Source organism: Rattus norvegicus, assembly GCF_036323735.1.
Source record: "Rattus norvegicus strain BN/NHsdMcwi chromosome Y unlocalized genomic scaffold, GRCr8 chrY_unlocalized_5, whole genome shotgun sequence".
In the NCBI taxonomy this organism is placed as follows: Eukaryota; Metazoa; Chordata; class Mammalia; order Rodentia; family Muridae; genus Rattus; species Rattus norvegicus.
The window spans coordinates 900695-925458 of record NW_026947408.1 but is presented as its reverse complement, the minus strand read 5'-3'; the positions used below and the strand labels follow the sequence as shown (position 1 = coordinate 925458).

At 36.3% G+C, this 24764-nt stretch overlaps 2 long non-coding RNA genes across 13 annotated transcripts in view; one reads left to right on the top strand and one right to left on the bottom strand.

The window, feature by feature from the left end:
* LOC134484762 (uncharacterized) overlaps positions 1–24764 on the bottom strand; it is a 165801-nt gene that overhangs the window by 126672 nt on the left and 14365 nt on the right. For 6 of the 12 annotated variants that reach the window (XR_010062525.1, XR_010062522.1, XR_010062527.1 and 3 more), the window contains exons 2-3: positions 15724–15788; positions 11066–11125 (exon numbers count right to left, since the gene is read on the bottom strand). This is a non-coding gene — a long non-coding RNA (uncharacterized LOC134484762). Of the gene's footprint in view, positions 1–9551; positions 9683–10146; positions 10722–11065; positions 11126–15723; positions 15789–16077; positions 16263–24764 lie in introns of those variants that run through there. The other 6 variants (XR_010062517.1, XR_010062519.1, XR_010062518.1 and 3 more) reach the window with 6 other exon arrangements.
* LOC134484764 (uncharacterized) lies at positions 10678–20870 on the top strand. The gene is made up of 3 exons (XR_010062530.1): positions 10678–10890; positions 12817–12887; positions 20492–20870. It is a non-coding gene; the product is annotated as an uncharacterized LOC134484764 (long non-coding RNA).

The window sequence follows — 24764 nt, the reverse complement described above, 5'->3', positions numbered from 1 at the left end:
CTGGGATTTGAAGAAAGCTTATCTGGTAGAAGATTATTTTTAATGTTGACTTGAATCTGTTCACAAGTATTTTATTGAGAATATGTGTGTATAGGTTTAAATTAGTGTGTAAAATACTCCCTCTTCCTCTCTTTGTGTCAGTGGTCCGTACCTCTTTCTCCCTCTCTCATTACCTTCCCTTTTGCCAGATTGTCCCCCTGTCTCACTCTCTCTCCTTATTTTCTCTATCATTGTTAGATAATACCAGATTCAAAATAGAATTTTAATGTATTAAATCCTTTTGTCTACTTTATGAATTAGTCCTAAAAACTTTAAATGCTATTTAAATGTATATTCATTTCTTTTCAACTGAATACATGTGAATCTATGATATTTGAGGTGGGAGAAATTAAATACCTGATTCTATGTAATTATTTAGTATAGAGCTGTTTTAATTATGCAAAGTGAGCTGATTTAATATTGCTATACCCAATACATCTAGTATATACTCTCACTTCCAACCCCGACCAGCAGGAAAGGAGCAACACCACACGTTCTTCTCAAAGCAGTTTATTCAGGAACCCTTTTGTCTGCAAGCAGGAACAATGCCTCCATCCAGCCCCCGAGGCCACTCCCTTATATCCTCCCTCAACCACCTCACCAGTCTGTGTAACCTCTGTTCATAGGTCCACGTCATATAATGTTATGGTGCTTCTGCGCAGTTCTCACAATGGGGCATGGGCTTAATTTCAGGTGCTATTCGTGAGACGTGGCAGCAGTCCCGGAATCCATCTTGGGATTGCCACTACGCCAGCTCCCCACAGTAAATCACGAATGCTTTAAAAAATATTCTAGATTTGGGACTGTAAATCTAAATAATCTGTGTTTTCTCCATGTTTCCTATATTCTCTATCATTTTATTAATTCAACCCTTTCATTACCTAACATGGCCAGAGGTTATGACGATCTTGTTAATACTTTCCAAGAGTGACCCCTTCCTTTCATTCATTATATAGTTGTCTACATTTTACTGATTTCAGCCATGATGAGTTGGATATACATGTTATACACCTTCCACAAGGCCAAAAAGTCATTCTGAAACAAGGTGAAAAGAGACTTTAGGTGTAGAAAATTGTGGGAGGGATCAGACATAAAGTGTGTCTTCTGGATACAAGAAGTATTGCCCTCATGTCACATAGCAGCTGTTGTTTCCTGCACAGCTTCAAACCAGTCAACAGGGAAGAATGCAGGGAAAAGGCCTGAAAACTGCTATACCTATCTGACATACTATGGACAGTTAGTATCTTCAGTTGGAGGATTGAAAATTATTTGTAAGGGTTTATCATAGAGTTATTAAACAGTACTTTAATGTAGAAGATATACACAGGAAGGATTCAAAGAAATAGAGTGATGTGGAAAAAATAAATGGAAAATTATCATCAACATTCATTGGTGGAAATTCTCAAAGAGTAAAATATATAAACTATATTCCTCAGTATAATGTATGTAGAAAATGTTTTATTATATAGGGATATTTCATGAAGCGACCTTATGATTTCAGTTGGTTAAAACAGATCTGCCAATTCTGTGAGTTTAATGAGTGCATTATGTAATTTGATCTTAATGATTTTAAAGTGGCTATTTTCAAAAATAGTAAGCATTATTTCCATGTACATGTTCAAAAACGTGCTTCTATAAATAATATTAGAAAAACTAAAACACTATATATCAAGAAACTAAATTAAATTAGGCTACATATCTAAACAAAATATTCAAAAGTGAAGAAACTCAAGTGACTAAGAATCGAAAGTGAAATATTTATCATCCTTATACAATACAGAAATGCAAAACAAAATTATTCTGAGAATTTTTTCCTCCCTTTCAGAAATTTTAGTTTTATAACACATGAGTCAACTTATGTTTGCTGTGTTATGGAGAGAGGGGAACATTACTATTCTCCTGGTTGGAATGCAAACTTCTACAGCACCTTTTGAAATCAGTATGATGTTTCTTCAGGAATCCGGAAATGGATGCGCTTAAAGATATAACTCGAGGAAAATATATCCAAATTTTGATTCATCCTAGTATAGAGACCCTTGAATAATTAGAAATATTCAAGTTGTTCCTTTACAAATGAATGCATAAAGAAAATGTGGGTCTTTTACAGATTGAAAAAGGAAAGCATGTAATTTTCAGGACAATGAATGGATCTTGTGAAAGTCATCATAGATGAGATAATCCAGATCAAAAAAGAAAAATGGGAGACATTTTCACTTTAATCTGAATGTTAATTCTCCACACTATTTCGGTTTGATTAGTTTAGTGTAAATTCAAGGGATGCGGTCCAGACTGTCCTCACTTTGGGACGTACAAATGAACTTATGGATTGCAGAGGAACACTGTCAAGAACAGGAATGTCAAACGTGAAGAAAGAGGGAAGAGGATGACAATGGAGGGAATATAGAGATGTACAGTTAAGTTGGGAAACATTTGAGGCATGGAAAGGAATCCCAATGCAACAGAAATAAAAAATATTTTTTTTTGCAGTGGTAACTAAAGATTTATAGCTATAAGGACAGGAGATAAAACATTGATTGGGTGTATCTATGTGATTTTCAATAGTAAGAAACTCACGAAAATTATGGATTTCAACTCTCAACAAACCTATAGTACAGAAAATGAAATATATAGTCCTTAAGGAGACAGATGTGAATATCTCTGTTGTAAACATAAATGTGTTATATTGTACACATTATATGTATAAAATAATATATTTATTTGTTTACATTTCAAATGTCATTTCCCAAACTGGTTTTTCTTTCTTAAATTCCCTAAGCTATTCCGATCCTCATTTTTCTAATATGGTGCTCCCCACTTCGACTTTTGCCCTCTAACATCCCCCTTCTCCTTGATATGACATCTCCACAGGACCAATTGCTTCCCTTCCCAGATATGGCAGTTGAGGCAGTTGTCTTCCCCATATGCTCTGGTATCTATGTAGCAGAAGTCTTGGACTGGCCAAAGCATATACTAGAAGGTGGAAAATTTCCTGAACCTCTGAAGGGTAAGCTTAATTGATACTGTTGTTCTTCATATTGGGTTCCAAATCCCTCCAGATCCTTAAGTCATTCCCCTATCTCTTCCTTTGTGGCTGTCAGGTGCTGTCAAATGCTTAGGTGTTTCTGCATCTGTCACGGTCAGGTGATGGCAGAGCCCCACGGAGGACAGACGTATTAGGCTCTTATCTGCGAGCACATCTTGACCTCAGGAATAGTCTGAGGATTTGGAGTCTCTGGATGAAATTGTTCTTCTGGTCGGGTGGTCTCTGGATTGCCTTTCCTTCAGTCTCTGCTCCATTTTTGTATTTACATTTTTTAGATTGGAGATTTATAGGTAAAAAAAAATGTGAGCTGTGTGGGCAGCACCACCCCTTCACTGGGGGGCATGTCTAGCTACAGGAGGAAGTCTCTAGTTGTTCTATCTATTTTCCTGCTCGGTATTTAAACTACCACCATCACAGTAAGTTTCTGGGATACACTTGCATCTCCGGCATCTGGGATTTTCCTGGGGATACCCAAGTTCACCACCCACCACTGACGCTTATTGTTATTTACTCCACGTTTCCTCTGAATTTCTCTCCTGTCTCTTTTAATTGGTGCAACTCCCACCACTTTATCCATCATTTTCCACATCTAGCTAGATTCTTCCACTCCACTGCATTCCATGACTATTTTGTTCTCCCTTCTAAGTGGGTTCCAAGTATCCGCCATTTGGCCTTCTCACATGTTACCCTTCATGTTATAAAAGATTTGTATAGTGGGTATTCTGTTAGCAGGGCTAACATCTACTAGTCACTAAGTCCATCCCATGTTATGTCCTTTTCGATTTCTGTTACTTCACTATTTTCATGTTCCATCATTTGTCTACAGAGTTCTTGGTGTCCTCATATTTAATACCTAAGTAATGTTCCATTGTTTACATATAGCACACTTTCTGTATTTATTCCTGAGTGGAGATGAGGTATATCATGGTTCTTTCCAGCATTCGACTGTTATAAGTAAGACTGCTGTGAATATCTTCAACCACATGTCCACGTTATGTATGGATCAAGTTTGAGTATATGTGTTGAAGTGAGTGGTAAAGCTGGGTTTTCAAGTAAAGCTGTTTGCAATTTTCTCTGGACCTCCACACTGATGATATCCAAAGTGGCTATCAGCTACTAATCCCGCAAGCAGTGGAGGAGTATTCCAATTTCCCTACATCCTAGCCCACTCTGCTACTGCATTAGTTTTTTTGTCTTAGCCAATCTGATTGTTTTAAGGAAGACTCTTATGTTGATTTTGATTTGCCTTTATGTGAACTAAGGATGTTAAACATTTCTCGATATGTTTTTCACCTATTGAGATACCTCAGTTGAGAATTCTTGGTTAGCTCTCTAATCCAGTTTAAAAGTTGGGTTCTTTGTTGTGTGGGAGTTTACCTTTCTGAGTTCTTATATTTTTAATTTTGGCACTCTCTCAAATGTAGGGTTCGTAAAACTCTTTTCCAAATGTGTAGGTTGTTGTTTTCCTATTGGTAGTGTACTTGGCTTTAAAGAAAGTTTTCAGAATGATGGGATTTTGTAAATTGACTGGTGATCTTAGAGCCTTTGGTGTACTGTTCTGAAAATTTTCTCCTGTGCAAATGTGTTCTAGGCACTTTCTGACACTGCCCATTCTATTGGCTTCTGCATATGTGATTGTGTGTGGATTTCCTTGATGTGATTTGACTTGAACTTTGAAGAAGGAGATAGAAATTGTTCAATTGGCACACAGCTATATACAGAACAACAGTTAGGGTAACATCATATCTTAGAACGATTTGGTTTATGTATAACCTACTTAGTCATAAAGGAAATGCAAATCAAAACAACCCTGTGATTCTATCTCACATCAGTCAGAATGGCTAAGATCAAAGACTCAGGTGACAGCAGAGGCTGGAAAGGATGTGGAGAAAGAGGAACACTCCTCCATTGTTGTTGGGATTGCAAACTGGTACAACCTCCCTGAAAATCAGACCTGAGTTTCCTCAAAAATTGGTCATTGCACTTGCTGAAGACCCAACTATACCTCCCCTGGGCATATACCCAAAAGATGCTCCAACATACAACAAAGACAAATGTTAAACTATGTTCATAGCAGCCTTATTCATAATATCCAGAAGCTGGAATTAACCCAGATGTGCTACACGAGAAGAATGGATACAGAAAATGGCCTATATTTACACAATGGACTAGTACTCATTTATCAAAAATAATGAGTTCATGAAATTCATAGGCAAATGGATGCACCTAGAAAATATCATCCAGAGGGTGGTTACTCAATTACAGAAAAACAAAGTATGCACTCATTTTTAATTGGTTATCAGTGCAAATGCTCAAGTTAACTATGATACAAGGCACACACCACATGAAACTCAAGAAGGAGGACCAAAATGCAGATGATTTACTCCTTCCTTGAAAGAGTAAATTAAATATCCATAAGAGGGGTAGGGAGATATTGTTCTTTGGAGACTGAAGGAATGACCATTCAGAGTCTGCTGGACATGTGACACACACACACACACACACACACACACACACACACACACACACATATGCACCACAACTATTTTGGATAAAATAAGGCTTTCAGAGTTTATCATTTGAAGGAGGTACACAATATTTACACAGGGAACTAGGAGAATTCAGCTGAAGGACTTTTTTGTTTTCTGGCTGTACTGAGAGCTGAAAACCAGTTGGTAAGAGTGCCTACACACTTGAAGGCAGAGATAAGACCACCTTTTCTGCTCCAAGTTACCTGTTGTTTGGACTCAAGGACACAATGAGAAGATTGAGTGTTAGAATAAGAAGTATAAAAGAGAGTGAAGAATCCCAACTTATAGGGCCAGTAAATATCTTCAAAAAAATTTGAAGAAATCTTCCCCAACCTAAAGACAGAGATGCCGAAAAACATGCCAGAAGCCAAAAGAGCTCTAAGTAGATCTTACCAGAAAAGAAATTCCTCACATCGCATGATAGTCAAAATACTAAATGCACAAAATAAAGAAAGAAGTTTAAAGGCAATAAGGGAAAAAGGTCAAGTAACATATAAAGTCAGACCTATGAGAATTACACAATGTTTCTCACCAGATACTATGAAAGTCAGAAGATCCTGCAATGATATACTCTAGACCATAAAAGAACACAAAAGCCATTCCAGTCTACTATTGCCAGGAAAATTCTCAATTAACACATATGGAATAACGAAGATATTCCATGACAGAACGAAATTTATACAGTATCTTTCTACAAATCCAGCCCTACGAAAGATAATAGGTAGAAAACTCTAACACAAGGAGGGAGACTACACACTATAAAAAGCAACAAACTAATCTTGCTATGAAACCAAAAGAAAAGAGACACACAAACATGATTCTACCTCTAACAACAAAAATGACAGAAGCAACAATCACTATTCCTTAATATATTTTAACAACAATGGAGTGAATTCCCCAATAGAAAGACGTAGACTAAATGAATGGATACATAAAGAGTACCCAGCATTTTGTTGCATGTAAAAAGCACAACTTAGAGACAAAGACAGACACTACATGAGAGTATTAGGCTAGAAAACAAATTTTGAAGCAAATGGTCTGATAGACGGAAGCTGGATTTGCCATTCTACTATGGAATATAATTGATTATCAACCAAAAGTTTTCCAAACAGGTGAGGAAGGAAATTTCATATTTATCAAAAGATTATCACAGCAATAGGAACTCTCACTCCTAAATATTTTTGCTCCAAATACATGGGCAACTGCATTCCTAAAGGATACCTTACTAAAGCTCAAAGCACCCAATGTTCCTCACATAATAAGAGTGGGAGATTTCAACACCACGTTCTCTTCAATGGACAGATCATGGAAATAGAAATTAAACAAAGATCTAGACAAACTAACAGAAGTTGTGAACAAAATGGACATTACAGATATTTATAGAATATTTCATCCTAAAACAAAATAATATGCCTTCTTCCCAGCATCTCATAGTATTTTTTCCAAAACTAATCATATAACAAGTCACAAAACAGGCCTCAACAGATCTAAGAAAACTGAAATATGTCCATTTATCCAATCAAACCGTGACAAACAAAGGCTGATCTTCAATATCCACAAAACATCAGCGAGCCCACACATACCTGTAAGTTGAACAGTGCTCCACTCAAAGATAACTTGTCAAGCAAGAAATAAAGAAAGATTAAAGACTTTTTAGAATTTAATAAAAGTGATGGCACAACATACATATGCTGTACTCAACAATAAAAGAACCTCTGGGAGAATCACCATTCCTTACCTCAAGCAGTATTACAGGGCAATAGTGATTTAAAAAAATCAATGACAAAAAAAAGTTGTATTTGTACAGATCTAGGAATGTTGATAAGTGGAATAGAATTGAAGACCCCAAGACAAACACACACATCAATGGTCACTTGATATTTGACAAAGAGGCCAAAACCATCCAATGAAAAAAAAAAATTAGGATTTTCAACAAGTGGAGGGCAACATGTAGAAGTATGCAAATAGATTCATTTTTATTGGTCTAATCAAACCTTAAGTCTGAGTGGATCAAAAACCTCTACATCAAACCCAATAAACTGAAACTATAAGTAGAGAAGAATCTTGATCACATGGGCACTGGGAAAAATTTCCTGAACTAAACACCACTGGTTTGTACTGTAAGATCAAGAATCAGAAATGAGACTTCATAAAACTGCAAAGATTCTGTAAGTCAAAGGACACTGTTATTAGGAGAAAACAGCAAACAAATGATTGGGAAAAGATCTTTATCAATCCTACACCTGATACAGATCTAATATCCAAAATATACAAATAACTCAAGAAGTTAGACACCAGAGAGCCAAATAATCCTATGAAAAATGGGGTGCAGAGCTAAACAGAGAATTCTCAACTAAGGAATAACAAATAGCTGAGAAGTGTGTCAAGAAATGTTCAACATCCTTAGTCATCAAGGAAATAAAAATAAAAATAGTCCCGAGGTTCCACCTCACGGCAGTCAGAATGGCTAAGATCAAAAACTCAGGTGAAAACAGATGTTGGTGAGGTTATGGAGAAAGAGGAACACTGCTCCATTATTGGAGGGATTGCAAACCTGTATGATAACTCTGGAAATCATTCTGAAGTTTCCTGAGAAAATTGGATAATGCCCTAACTGAGGACCCAGCTGTACCTGTACTCTGCATACACACAAAAGATGGTGCAACATACAACAAAGACACATGCTCCACTATGCTCACAGCAGTATTATTTATAATAGCCAGGAACTGGAAAGAATCAAGATGCTCTTCAACTGATGAATGGATACATAAAATGTGATACATCTGTACAATGTTCTACTACTCCACATTAAAATCAATGAATTCATGAAACTCATAAGAAAATGGATTGACCTAGAAAGCGTCACCCTTAGTGAGGTAACCCAATCACAGAAAAGGACACATAGTATGCACTCTCTGATACGTGCATTTTAGTCCAAATGTTCGAATTCGGCAAGATATAATCCACAGACCACATGATGTTCAAGAAGAATGATCAAATTATGCAAGCTTCACTCCTTCTTAAACGGCGGAACAAAAAACATTCACGGGAGTTTATGTGGAGGCAAAGGTAGAAGTAGAGACTGAAGGAATTCATGCCCCACCTGTGGGTCATATACATATATACATTCACGAAAAGTATATAAGATTATTGACGCTAAGAAGTGCATGCTGACTGGAACTGGATATAGATGTCCCTGAGAGACACAGCGAGAGCAGGTCAAATTCATAGTTGAATGCTAGCAGCAAAACATTAATCTGAAAATGGAACACCAGTTGCAGGAATTAGAGAAGCGGTTGAAAGACCTGAAGGGGCTTGCAACCTCATAGGACAACAATGCCCAACAACGAAAGGCCCCAGGGAGTAAAGCATCACCCAAAGTATATACATGGATTGACTCATGGCTGTAGATGTATATGTAGCACAAGATGGCCTTTTTGGGCAACAAGGGGAGGAAAAGCTCTTAATCCTTCCAAATGTGGACTCTTAATATAAGGAAGGTGAGAAAGATTAGACGGGTGGATGATGTGGATGGGAACACCATTATCGAAGAAGGAGTGAGAGCAGATAGATGACGTATGAACAGGAAACCAGGAAATGGTATACTTGAAACTTAAATTAAAAAATCATATAAATGAAAAGAGGATCCTCAGATTCCTTTGAATAGGTGGAGGAATATCTAATTTCCCTGTGTGCAGAAGAGGAATTTTTGCTGTCCCTCCAGGAAAAGGTGATAGATTTTTGATGTTTTAAAGTATAAGGGTGAAATAGGATCTCCCCTGGACTGTATGGAATGTGCATAGCTTCTCTTCCTCTTATGTCTGGAGTACTATTGAGCAGAAGTTGAAGGTTGATTGATACCTTGGAAATTATAGAACATTCCAGCCACACACTACTTCAGCAACTCCAAACTGAAAATCACAGTAAAGAATACACACCTGAATATCCATGGTAGGCAGTCAACAGTCTTAGAAGTCTTGTACGAGGCTCTAATGCAGTAGTCTTAGGTTCAGTATCTTATTCAAATATATGTCCATCTACACATTCCTCTGCATGTGAAAGGACACCTCTGTGTAAGGGAACACAATGAAGATAGTAGTCTGATTTGTGCTGGCTTTTAGACTCTTGTTTGAGAACTCAGTCCAGATTTCTCTGAGATCTATTCGTCAGAAAAGTGTTTCTCAGGACAATAAACTTAGAAATTTTAGAGAGGAAATGGATTTGGCATATGGGGAATGTGTCGTAATTCCTTGGCCTTCTGGAGTCCTCTTAATTGTATAAGTCTAAATCTTACTCAGTAAGATGGTGGAGGTAGGGAACTTGCACAGAAGTAGGACTGTTGTGTCAGTCATCAAAAAGGTAATATACCAGACTTCATGGGAAAAAGTTGTTATTGCACCGTGGACATCACCGGGATTTCTGAGAAAATGTGCAAAGGAGATATTGTATACCGGTTTGTTAGAAGTTTAAAATCTCTGGCTACTTCTAAAATTATAAAAAAAAAACATTTTATTCTGGAGAAAATGTTAGTACCTCGTGGAGCAGAGGAAGATCCAGTATTGCTTGATCAGCTTCCTATTCTTTATCAGTATTTAGAATGTCCATATATTTTCATGGCATTTGAAAGTCCAGGTAGCAATTCTTCCATCAGTCCTATAGGTTGCATTTCATTCCAGCAGTTGTCTTTGGGCTTTGAAGACTTTTGTCAGACAAGAAAAGATCAACACCCCTTCCTTCCATGGAGGAATGTCTCAGAATACATGTAGCAGAAATAAGTTTGTATGTAATCCTAAACAGTTGGGATATAGCAGGCTCACAAAATCAAGAGAAGAAGTGCTAATGATGGCCACAAGAGAGTGCAGGCATGAGTACGCCTTGGGCAAAAGAAGATATTTCAGGCCAATGTGGGCCTTTGGTGAAAGTGCTCTTGTCCACTATACAGAGAAAAAAGGTGAAATACTTGTGAGTAGATGTGGAGTGTTGATGCTCCCATAGGGAAAGGAGAGACACTGAAGTTCTTCTATGAAATGGTGACATTACAGATCCCATGGACAGAAGATGTGAATTTGAGAACAACTGGAGCAAAAGGTATCATTCTGATGTCCCTCCTAGAGGAAGTTTTGAATGTGAGACACAGTTAAGTGTTAATTTTGTGACATCTTTCATCAAAAGTAGCATGGTTCAGAATCATTCTTTGTCAAATAGGTTAGCTGCTGAGGACCTTTTTGAGTGGAAGTGGAGTTTGAGACCTGGGTGCCAGAGATGACTTCAGGAATTGTAAGTCTTATAAGACAGATATCGGACACTCTTATATACAGAATGTACATTTGATATATACTGGACATAAATCGATGATCTAAAGTAATGACGTTTAAGAGTAGAATATTAAAGAAACGTAGAATCTGCTTAAAGTGACAAAACTATTTAAGGATAATGGAGTGTTCAAGCCTACCTTGAGCAGGCAAGCTAGGGCTACTTCACATATCGTATCTTCAGTTACACCATGGGAGGCCTGTCAGGGATCCAAGCATTAGTGTTATTCAGCAGTCATGATTTTCAGTCTCTAAATCCTCTTGAAGCTAATCATCGACGACGGTTATAAGCATGAAGGATGGTATATAGGACAAATAATGAAAGTTTCACGATTTACTAACATAGATCATAATTAAGTGAAGTGCCTTTGGTCACATCTGTATTTTCTTAGTGGCCATAATTAGATGGACATGATCTAAAACTCCCTATTAGAGGGTTACATTTGATCTAAACATCCGTATTAGAAGGTTGAGTATGCTCTAAGGACTCTTTAATCTTGGTCCTCTTGGGCAAAAAAAAAAAAATTCTGAGATCTCAATAGTAAACTATAGTCATTCTTATAACAGATCTTGGACAGAAGGGGATGGTGTAAGGTATTATTTGTCAAAGAATAAAAACCTGAAGGCTACCAATCAAAGTGAAGTGCTGATTTCCCTTCATCTAAAGTGGATGGTGTTGAGATGGCTTGGAAATAGGTGCAGTTTGAGTAACCTGTGTTCATAACTGCAACTTATGGGGTCATACTGAACTGTTTTGCTAAACAAGAAAGTGCCTGGCCATTTTTAACCAATTACCAAGATCCAGTCACCTAACTGTGAAGAATGAAAAATTCTAGCTCACCTTTGGTGGTGGGAAAACATATGGTATTGCATAATTTTCTTCCAATTATTCTTTCCAGCTTCCATTAGTCAGCATGCTCTTCTATCAGGGTGATTGTCTGAACTGTGATGCTCCATTGATACACACACACACACACACACACACACACACACACACACACACACACATACACACACACATATGTGTGTGTGTGTATGTGTATCTGTACGTGTACGTATATGCATATGTATATGTATATGTATATATAAGATGTATACATGTGTATATATATATCATATATGTATGTATATGTGATGTATATATGTATACCTATGATGTATATATATATAATGTATATATACATATATACATATATGTGATGTATATATGTATATATGATGTATATATTTATAAGTGTACATGTGTACACATCCATAAATGAGAGATGGAAAAATTGCATTTCTGAGAACCTTCTGTAGTAAGGTTGCATATATTTTAATTTTAGCTATCTGTACTCTGCCCTCTGATCTACACCAAGAATCTTATGATGTCCCACTGGGAAATTGGAATTATGATTGCCTGGCAATCTTGGTCAAGTTTGGCAATTAAGAAAAATGAAGTTAAATCAGGTATAAGATGTCCTTGTAATTAAGTGATGCTCTTGGGGCATCCAGAGCTAGAGGCTACAACTGAAACTCCTCACAAATATAGATGGAATCAATGAGACTTGTCCATAGGAGCCAAACCTGAGATTTCTCTGTGAGCATCAATCCATACCAATACTCCCTTGGCCAGGAACTGGATGTCTATAGTTTTTGTGGATGAAGATCCCATTTTGTACTACATTGAACTGCATGTTATTGAATCTGATTCTGGCTTCTACAGAGGTATGCCATGAGACCATGGGGCCTCTTTCGTCAGAAGTGAAGTGAATTGAGCCCACTTTCAAATAATCAAAGTTTGGGGGTCTTTCCTTTATATGAGTACTTGAGAGGACATAAGGCAACCAGGGAATGTGTAGAGTAGGCTCAGTTGTAGGAGGGAGGTCTGACATTCTGTTCAATGACTTAGGTAATTGATGGAAAAAGGAAGATCTTGACGCCTTTAAGAAAGAGAAAACTTTGAGATCTGATTGTGCAAAGGTATGTGTTAGAAAACCCTTGGAGTTGGAGTTGGTAATATGAAACATCCTGTGAAACATGAATGTCATTATTACCTGATTTGGTAAAGGATTTTCCCCAACAATGCCGTTCAATTTCTATACTTCTTTAGTTGGTAGGAATTTTACATCTTGTATTTAATATGGGGAAGTGCAGGTAACATCCCAGGCCTTTTTTAAACAGCCTGCATGACTGTCTCTGGATCTTTTGCTCATTCAGTTTGTCTTAATATGTCCATATATTGGCAGCAACAAAGGGTGCTCTTGATTTCTAGTGATTGGATTGATTCCATCAATCAATGATTCTATATATAGGAACTGGGACCTCAAACCCGAGTGGAAGAACATATTTCTCTACCCACCATGGTAAAAGGTAAAAGCCTTGAATTTCTATTATTTAGAGTATATCCATGTGAGGTAATTCAAATTCGTGAGGGACTGCTTTAGAATACAAGGTATGGCATACTATTTTTTGGAAAAGCATGTCTCATGTCACCTTGTGAATAAAGGAATGTGTGAATTTCCTTTGGTCAAAGGAAGTGTACTCCATCAAGAGGTGAGAAAGATCCAAGGCCACACTGATGGGGAAGGAGTCACATCATCATTCATGGTGGTTCTCATGGCCTCGTCAAAGAGGAATGAGTCTAGGACGTATATCAGAACAGTAGAGTTCTGAGAAGAGATTCACAGAATGGGAAGTTCTGAGAAGATCTTTAGCAAAAGTGAAGTCCTGAATGTATTGGTTCAGAATGTGGAGGTCCCTAGTCATATTTTGAAGAAAAGAAGTATCCACTTCACCCATGGTCAGCAGGGGAAGGTTATCGGCTACACTGGGTCTTGGAGAAATGTTCTGCCTCTATCTCAGTAACTTCTAAGTATGTTCTCTATATGTATACCCTATATATCTTTTAGTCCAGGCAATGGTCACAACAACAGTATAAGTGGTTCAGGAAGCGGTGATGTTTCTTCATGGATGTGTTCAGCTACTCACATATGTGAATAAAATATAGGAATGGTGTATATTTTGATGACCTACTTTAAGGCACATAATATAAGAGTCAATTTAGCTTTGTGTCTTCTGAACTAGGATTTAGAAGCAGAGAAATATAAGATACCATTGTTTGCATATGTGTTGTATGAATACCTTGAATAAAGAGGTTAGTTTTAAGCAAACTTTCTTAATAGCTGTGTTCTGTGGCATAGGACGAAGGGCAGCTCTAGTGATTCTTTAGTTCCACAGGTACTCCAAAATTCCCATAGTACACAGGGAGGAGGTCTGAGACAATTGATGTGCACTGGGAATAATTTTTAGAGCCCTTTCAATAGAATTTGATTTCCCAAGCTCCCATTTGCAGAAGCTGAGGGTCTAAAATCTACTGGGTGGATTGAAGTAGAAAATTGACCCACAATCCTACTGGAAAGACAGGGAATGTTAGATGATCATTCATGTAGGATGCGTGGTATAACACTCCCTTGGTCTGGCAGCTCTTTAAGGAGAAAAGACAACACCACTTGATGGGAATAGGAATATAAAAGGGCCATGTAAGTCTTCAAGCAGGTTTTAAGCCTCTTTACCATAAAGGATCTAGGGCAATGCTGTACTTTGGCGAGTACTGACATGCTCTACAATATAAGAAGAAGGAGTAAGTTAACACTGGGTAAAGTGAACCCCATGTAAGAGAGGAAAACTCTAAAGCACTATTGAAAATGAAGAGAAATTTCTTCAGGCATAGTGTATATAGGTGCCATACACACTTCTGTCAACAGAAAAGTTCCCTGGTACCTTATACCAGGATAAAGTTTCCAGCAGTAATCATAAGTTTCAAATTCTCATTCAGAGTTTTATATATTCATAATTTCTGTTAATGCAAGAGAAAAGACAGGAACATATTTCTTCTGCCAAAGGCTTTGGATAATTGTTTCTGGCTAGGTTAATCCTTCTGGTTCGTTCAGCTGTTAAGATCTAAGCAGAAATGTTGAAATTATTACATTTCTATTGATTTGCCTGATTGCAGTTTGCAAGGGTTATATACTCTGATTCCAAACTTCGACTCTGGGACTTCAAACCGGAGTAGAGTCGAGTCCCTGGATTATAGAAGGAGTCACTTTTGAAAATATGTCTGATCAGTTAGGTATACAACTACTTTGTTGGAAATTCAAGGGCCCAATATTCAGAGAGAACATTTAGGAGGACTGGAAAGAGCGAAATGGTCACAGAATCCTTCAGGCAAAGGATTACCTTGGGTACTGGAAGAAGAGAGTCAAGTGCAACTGTTTTTACAGTCCAGAATAACCATGTGTCTGGGGACTATGAGGCGTGCTTGCCAGAAATTAGGGAATTTGCTCTTACATATTGGGTGGTAATCTCTGGATTTATCTTTTCCTCAAGCTGTTAAGCAGCAGGATAATCATGGACAACAAAGATGAAACTGCTCCATTTTATGTTACAAACCTTAAAGGCAGAACGTAGGTTAGGGCACAGATTTGCACTGACATGTCTGAGGACATCATGTCCATGTGGTCTGCCATTCCTTCAATCATTTATGTATGCCTGGCCACCCAGGTCAGAAGGAAACATTAAGACCTCTTAGAAGAATAGAACTGAGATTCTCTGGATAGAGGTGGATTCTCGGAAGAAACCATTGTCAGGGGATATTAATTTAAAGTTTCCTTAAGAAAAAATAAACATCTGTATGAGAATTCATTTCATTTGCTTCTCTGTATGTTCTTTATCAGAAGAATTTGTATTAAGCCACGTTCAACTTTAAGGGTATGTCTAGATTTTCTTATTCAAAGAAAGGGGAATATATTCATCTTACTTTGAAGAATATGCTTGTCAGGGGCTCTTCATTGCATCCCAAGTGAACCTCCAGTTTACCTTGAACTGACAGAGAAACCAGGGAAAAATTAGGAAACATATCTGTGGCACAGTCCATAATATCAAGAAATAGTGTGGGTTTCCTCACCCTAAATTAATATCTAAACTTCCTTTGGACAAACTAGAATGATATGAAGTAACCTTTCTTTCAGGGATAACATATGACACCTCCTTAATCAAAGAAAGAATAGATGAGTACCCCCGAGTAAAGAAGAGTTGCTGATGTCCCTGTGACAGGAAATTGTTTTGAGTATTCAAATTCCCCTAGTATTTGAGAAAAAATTAAATTGCTTACAATAGCTCAAGAGGTCCTACATTGCTTCATCTTCTAATGGTACTTCACAGTCTAGCATATACACATCTTTAGCTGAATCTGCAAGAGACTGAATATAGATTCCATGATTCAAGAAAAGTTGGGGGTGTCCTAAGCCTGATTGCCTCCTAAAAACTATATTCAACCAAAAAGAAATGAGCACCAGACTGATGACTTCACAACATATCATGTGACCTTACACAGGGAAGTAGCATGAGATTCCAGGATTTGCTCCCTCCTTTTGGATTTCAGTGAACCTTCAACAGAGGGATCAATGCTCCATGGTCTGAGGTAAAATATTCCATGGGCCCCAAGCAAAAGGGATGGTTCTGAGAGACCATTTGGTCAAATGAGTAACTCTAAGGCCTAATCATCCTGAGCAGAAAAAAATACCAATGTTTTTGAAAGGAGAAAGGTCTTAAACCAGTTTGAAAGTAAGGGACTATTCCTGATTACCTTCTATAGAAGACTATGGTCCCAGCACTCCAGGGCTCCATATTTTCAGAGAACTCAAGAAAATTCTTATCTCCAAGGCCTCCACTACAGACTTGACAGCAATCTGAGTTTTATTCTGAAATCTTGTGTCAAAGTCACTGGATCTAAACCCTATTTAAACTTACTATAAGCCGCACAGATATGGGTGTGAGGGATATTGGCCTTTCTGGTGAGAATCTTAGATAAGTGGCCTTGGATCCAGGCTGGAAGTTTTATTCATTGGCCAAGGGATCTCAATCCATTGTTCTTGGAGATTTTTTGGTGGTCAGAGTTGTATTGGCTATGCAATAAGGTTTGAGGAACAAGTTCTGGTCAGCCACAAACAAAGTGAGAATCTTCTATGGATTCTTGTTCACAAGGATTCAGTTTCAGGTACACTACAGCAGAGGCTGAATGTTTGAGACACTCCTCAGTCACAAGGTCAATTCTAGATTTTGGTCCATCAGATGGCCATGTCTCTGACCCCTCCATTGCAGACAGAGGAAGAATAAAGTGTTTTTATTCCAGGGCAGTTGACTTCTAGTGTTTGTCGTTTTATAGGTATTTGAGTCCTTTGATGTTTAATGATATCGGACAAATGATTGGTTTTGTCTATTATTTTTCTTGTTAAATGTCGAATTATGTTTCTGTGGCTACCTACTTTATCTCTTTTTTGTGTTTTTTAAAAGTAGATTGTGTTCTTTCTTTTTCTGGGTGTAGTTTCCTGCCTTGTACTGGAATTTTCCATCTATCATCTTTTGTAGGACTGGATTTGTGGAAAGATATTGTGTAAATTTGCTCATGACATGGCATATCTTGGAATCTCCATCTATGGTAGTTGAGAGGTTTTACAGTAGCCTGGGCTGACATTTTTTTTCATTTAGGATCTGTGTGATATATGCCCAGGATTGCTAGCTTTCACAGTCTATTTTAAGAAATGTGGAATACTGATTGGTCTCCCTTTTTATGTTACTCGACCTTTTTCCCTTACTGCGTTTAACATTTTTTTCTTTGTTTTGTGCACTTTATATTTTAACTATTATGTGATGGAAGGAATTTCTTTTCTGCTCCAATTTTTTTGGAATTCTTTTTGCTTTTTGTACGTGCAAGGTTGTCTCTTTCTTTAGGTTAGGGAAGATTTCTAGTATAATTTTGTAGAAGATATTTACTGACCCTTCAAAGTGGGAGTTTCATTCTCTTCTATACCTATTATCCTTAGGTTTTATCTTCTCATTTTGTCTATGATTTCCTGGATGTTTTGGGTTAGGAGTTTTTTGTTTTGTATTTTTGGACAATTGTGTAACTGTTTTCTATGGTATCTTCTGCCCCTGAGATTCTTTTCTATATTTTATATTCTGTTGGTTGATGCTTGCGTTTATGACTTCTAATATCTTTCCCAGGTTTTCTATATTCAGAGTGTTCATCTTTGTGTGGTTTGCTGCTGTTGTTGTTGTTTTTGTTGTTGTTGTTGTTGTTGTTGTTGTTGTTGTTGTTTTCTGTTTCCATTTTTACTTCCTGATGGATTTTTCAATTCCTCCAGCAGCTTGTTATGTTGTAATGTAATTCGTTAAGGGATTTTTGGGTTTCCTCTATGAGGTCTTCTATCTCTTTACATCTGTTGTCTTGTATTTCTTTGATGGAGTTATTTATGTCCTTCTTAAAATCCTTTAACCTCATCATGTTCAGTGATTTGAACTACAAACTTTTCTATCTCTTTTCTGGTGTGTCAGGGGTATACTAGGCTAGCTTTGGTGGGAGAACTGGTTTCTGATGATGTCTAGTAACATCAGTTTATGTTCCTTAGGGAATTATACTTGCCCCTCACCATCTGGAGTTAGCTGGTTTTGCTGTCTCTGAAAGTGGCTTGAATTCTCTCTTAGCCTGTGTGTCAACAGTAATGGGACCGTTGTTCTCTCTTGAATTATCTTGTGTGCCAAGAACTGTGGATAAATTTCAGCTATATGGAATAGATAGAAACAAAAGTATGCTGTAACAGACTGCACCTCTTTTCGTGGGTTCTGAGCACTCCAGGAAGTTACCTCTGAGAAGAAAAAGTCTTTCCTGTGCTCTTGAGTGTGTCAGCACTCCTGGAAGTCCATCTATTTCCTCATTGGATCTGGGGACAGAGAGCTGAGGTACAGGTTCAGCTCTGGGAACACAGCTCTGGGTCCTCTTGGTTTTTAAACTTTCACTGGAACAGCTCACAAAAGAAATTTGACTCCCTGATAAGTAAGTGCCTAGGAATCATCATCTCTCTGTCTCTTCAGAGATGGGACCACAAACATATGGCAGCTGGCATTTTCACATGGATGCTGTGAATTAAACTTAGGAATCTCATTCTTTCATGTCAAATATATTCCCAGCTGAGATAATTGTTCAGTGAACAAAGTATTGTTTTGAATATGACAGAGACTATCTGTGACAAATTAAAATGTTTAGGCAATGTCAACTAGGTCATTGAATTGAAGAACTCACATAATTACTACATGATGGTCTAACCAATGCACGGGATGCATATTCATTAAAATGAAGAATAGTATAAAGTTTATTTATGCAACTTACTGAATCATGTAATAAATAATAAGTCTCCACTAATGTACCATGTCCATAATAGTGTATAGATTAGGAATGAATAGAAAGTATTATGAACTTTCTTCTATAAAGATTGCATTATAGTACAAGAAAAAAGAAAAAAATGAATGCATAAATCAGTGTGTTGGAGTTGATAGTATGCAAGTAGTTGAAGAATCTATTTTAGAAATAAGGTCATGGAGATTGTCATGAGGAAGTGACATTTAAGTTAAATTAGATGAAAAATAATTGATCTATATTTTGGGCAAAATTACAGTAAATATAAGGATGATAAGAGGACAAAGACCTTGACATATCCAAAAAAGTAAATATGAGAGTAGTTTGCATTGATTAAGAGATAGAAGAACGGTCCAAATAAAGCTGAATCTCAGGCAATGTCTCATATGGGAATATAGAAACAATGTTAGACATATAATTTTTATTTACTGAAAATGTCTTAGAAATCATTGAATAGTTTTAAATAAGTTTGTTTAACTCACAATGTATATAGTAAGGGACTGTGGTTACTTATGAATTATGATATGATACAGAGAATGATTTTAAGGATGTTTTTGAAGTCTATCTGGAAGTAGTGTCAATGATAATGAAAAAGAGTCATATCAGAGAGCTATGATGGAAATTGTTGTGTTTGGTAGTAGAATGAGGGTGGGTTGAGTAGGAAGAAAAGAAACCCAATGACTTTTTTTGAGAAAATGAAAAGATGTTGGTGTTATTTACTCTGATGTGGAATGTTTCATGATAAGTGGATTTAGGAGAATTATAAAGGAATTTATTTTAGACCCTTGAAGATGCTTGAAAGAACCTCTAACTCACTAGACATTCCTACTTACTGTTCATGGTTTGTTGATTTAAACCATTACTCAGACCATTATTAGCTGTTATATAAAAAAAAACTTACATTACTATCTGTATTTTTTCAAGGTGTATCTGGGAGTACTTATTTAATTAAGAGCAAACCTATGATTATACTACATGCTTATTTAGTATATTCAGACAAATTATTTGCCCATTTACTTACTACAAACATTTTGTATTGCAATTAGAATTTAATCCAAGTTTATTGGTGCTGACACACTGTTTGATTAGAATATAATAGCTCATGAATGTGAATTTCACAGAAAGAAATCATTTGCTCAGATTTTGTAAACTTACAAACCCTAGAAGAGTAAAAACGTAATAAATTCTATCTCTTCTACTTTTAATCTTTAGTATTTTAGTGTGTTATGATATACATGCAAAAATTCCTAACCCAGATGATTTTAACTATAATATCCAGTACTATTAAACATATCAATAGTATTTTACAAATATGAATAATCTATGCTTTCAGAAAATTTTCATCAAAGGAGCAAGAAATTCTTCATAACTTCAACACAACATGGCCTTTGGGAACAGAATAAAACACAAATAAGGAAAGGCGGAAAATGATTGACACATGCACTGTTCTTGGTTTGAAATTTAACAATCATGCTAGTTATAGGATACAGCTTTGAAATTCGAGTCAATGAGAGGATGAAAAATACTGAGGAAGAGTAGGTAAATTGAATTCTTGCTACATGAACAAAAACACTGGATCTGAAGGTAAGGTACATTTTATATAATGACCCTCGTCTTCTGACACTATTTATTCAATGCTTTGGTATTTGTTCATATATTATGTTCCAAAAACATATCAATGATTCTGGTTATTCTTAATTAATGAACATGCATTTCAGCTGATTTAATATTCCACATTATCTTAATATTCTTCTGTATTTTTCAGTATGAAAATATAGATAATTATTTTGATTAGAGTAAAATTTTATTTTTTTATCTTATGAGAGAAGAAATTATTAATCAAGAATGGATATTTGATATTTTCTAAAAGATGTTAATAGAGGTTGAAACCGTATATATAAGATCAACCATTTATACCTTTTTCAAATGAAAGTCATTGAAATGTCAGTACACATGTAGTACATAAATGGAATGATACATAGGAATAAAAACATCCCCTATGTATCCAGAATCATCTATTATCACCATGATGAAAGCCAATATTAGGAAGAGAAGATGGTACAGCCACTTTGCAGGAAAATCAGCTTCATTCAAAATGAAGATTGAGCTGGGAAGTGATTTGACTAAGTGTAGTTAAGAATAATGTAAATGCCCAAAAATTGCAATCTCACTAAGTGGTATTTCCTCGTTGCAGGAGGTATGTTGTTAGGGGTAGGCTTTGAGGTTTCAAAAGACTGAAGCTATTTCAATCTAGTTTTCTCCACCTTCTGCTTATGGTCTGAGATGTAATCTTTCAGCAACCTCTGCCTGTTTATCTTTACTCTGATATCATCCATCACTGACTCTGATATTCTGGATTATAAGCCCAAATAAAGTATTTCTTTTTAAAGGAAAGAATAATATAAATGAGTTTAATGTTATGAGAAGCAGACCTTGTTTACCTGATATGGTTGCCTTTTCCTTTCTTAGCTTGGGCCATCAAACTTCTGCTATGTTGAATGAGAAATCTCCATATTCTCTACTCTCACATATTGCAGTTTGTCACTTGGCCCTCAGGACCCCCTTATACCTGGGGCTGTATTTTTGTTCTTGGAAGTTAGAAAGTTTGGACTTCCTGACTTTGGAGGCAGGGTTAGAAGTAAATGGGAAGTGAGTGATATACATACCACAACTCTTCTATTTTAGTATGTAAATGGGGGTTATTAGAGGATGGGATTACTGAGGTGAGCATAAAGGAAAGGTGCTGCTTTATTTGAAATGTTTTCTTACCTCATTCTGTGCCCTTGTAAAGGACCAGTCTTATCTCTCAGGCCTGGCCATGTTCCTGTCACTCCTCACCTGCCTATCTCTTGCAGCTCTTAATTCTAGTTCCTACTTCTCACTCTAGGTTTCATCTTGACCAGATTTAGTTCATTTTTCAGTGCTCCTGCTCTGAAACGTACACAAGTTCTTTTTCTTTTGTTTTATTTTCAAACTTTCAATGTTTATATTCGTTTTTGTTTTACCTCTTTTATGGAAGCCTTAGAGGAGAATCATTCATGGATGTCTCTTTTGATTGGAATGAGAAAATAATGAAAAAAATCTTTTTTTTAAATTACAGGACATTTTCATGTCTAAGTTTTTCTCTTACATACACCTGCCATGCTAGTTTATCTCCCTGTCTTGTCCTTAGTCCTTTCCTCCCCTTGCTACTTGGATACTGCCTCTTAGGACTTACTGCAGAACCATAAATGCTGGCATACACAAGGGAGGTGTTGATTCTTCATCACTTTTCTAACTTTTTTTCTCCCTTCTCTCTTGATCTGTTTGAATAAATTTTGATCTCTGTACTCAATAGTATATTGCTATAGTGCTTGGGCCATGAAAATATCTGTTATTGTTGCGTTGTCATAGTTTTACAGCTCAGGTTTGGCCTAGTTACACTTTGGGATCTAAGTCCAAGAAGTTTGAGGACTTTAATAAAAACTTGTCAGGAGCTAAAAATACTTTTAAATGATTTCTTAATACATGACGCCTAGAAAACCCTTTCATAAATCATGGATAAAGCAATCTGAGATTCTTGTTTCTGTAAAGTACTTAAAAATATGAAAGGGAGAAAGGCCATGGCTTGCTCACTCTTGTCATTAGATAGGGCGCTCAGATATGAGTTTTCCTGCGATTTCTGCTTAGAACATAAAGATGTCTTTGGTAGTTTGCATTACCAGATTGCTTATATTAATTCCCCCTTTTGCTATTGTTTTGGTTTTCTGTCTTCATTGTTTCCAATAGGACCATAGCTCCCCACTCTGTGTAGATAAAAGGTGGGTCCAGTACAGCTGTTATTGTTCTGGCACACAAACTACTTTTTGGGAACAAATGTTCACCATTGTATAGTTGACAGTGGTTTGAAATTCTTTCCTTGTCCTCAGTTTCTTGTAACAACATATTCTTTACATCTTCTTTAATTAATTGTATTGACCTCCCTGTAATCGTATTATGTATCTGTGTGTATGGAAGAAAGATTTTCTTTAAATATTCTGTGGTTTGTGGGTTTATTCTTCCATAAAGTATTTCCCAACACCACATGACCTCAGGCCATTACTAGGAATTACTGTATGCTGGGAACATTGGGGGAGGATAGTGTGAAATTAATCACTGTCCTTTGTTTCAGAGATTTTTATTTTTTAATAAGTAACCAATACTATACAAATAGCTAACTAACTCTTGTGTTCCCCTTCCTGTATGGCTGCTGGTGTAAATAAAATGCATTTTTTCATTGATAAACAATAATAAAATCTCATAAAGGCACAAACATACTTAAAGACAGAAAATATTCACAAAGGAAAATCCATTTAAAATGGAGATAAAATATAAACAAAATGAGATCAAAAGACCCATTCAGAAACATGGTATTAAAAATGTCATTGTCAAGTTACAAATTTTTAAGATGAGATAATAATAATATATACTTAAGAAGAGAAGAAAACCATTAAATGCACTGTGTGCCCAAAATGTTCACTCAAAATATAGTATATACCAAACAATGGAATGGAGCTCTCATTCTTGCTACTATAGAGGCAAAATGGAAGAATTACTATTAGGCTAAACCCAACCTAGATTTCATAGTGCCAAACTATCAAGAAAGCTAGTGTTTCAAAAAATACCACATTAAGCAAATATCGATAATAAAAACAAATATAAAAATAAGAAAGTATTGAAGACCAGCACTAGTCCATGATAATCTGATAGGGTGCATGGGATTATTTCAATATTCTGGTATCTATATGGACCTGTTTAGTGACACAGTATATGGTAAGTTTGGAGAAGTTACTTTTAGGTGCAAAGAAAAAAGGTATATTCTCTAGTTTTAGGATGAAATGTTATTTAAATATCTGCTAAATCCATTTGGATGATTATTTCTGTTATTTTTAATGTATCAGTTTAGTTTCAGTTGCCACAAACGGTCAATTGATGAACTTGGGTATTGAAATCTCCTACTATTATCGTGTTGGCGCCAATATATTCTTTGAGGCTTAGTGATTTTCTTTTGGTGAATTTAGGTGCCCTAGCATTTGAAACATAGTTGTTCATAATTGATAGTTCATCTTACTATTATTTTTTCTTTGACAATTATTTTGTCCTTCCTTATCATTTTTGATATCTTTGGTTGAAAGTCAATTTTATTCAATGTAAGAAAGGCTATTTCTGTTTTATTTCTTGGGACCATTTGCTTGGAATTTCTCTCCAGCCTTTTACCTTGAGATAGTGACTGTCTATATAATTAAGGTATATTTCCTGTATGCAGCAAAATGTTCGGTCCACTTTATTTATTCAATCCCTTAGTTTATATATTCTTATTGGAGAATTAAGTCCATTGATGATAAGAGATATTAAATAAAATTTATTGTTCTTTCCTGCTATTTTTATTGTTAGAAATGGAATAACTTTTGTGTGGCTATCATCTTTTGGGTTTGTTGAAAGATTAATTCCCAAATTTTTCCTAGGGTGTAGTTCCTTTCTTGTGTTGGAAGTGTCCATCTACTATCCCATGTAGGGCTAGATTTGTTGAAAGATGTTTTGTAAATTTGGCTTTGTCATGGAGTATCTTGGTTTCTGCATTCATGGTA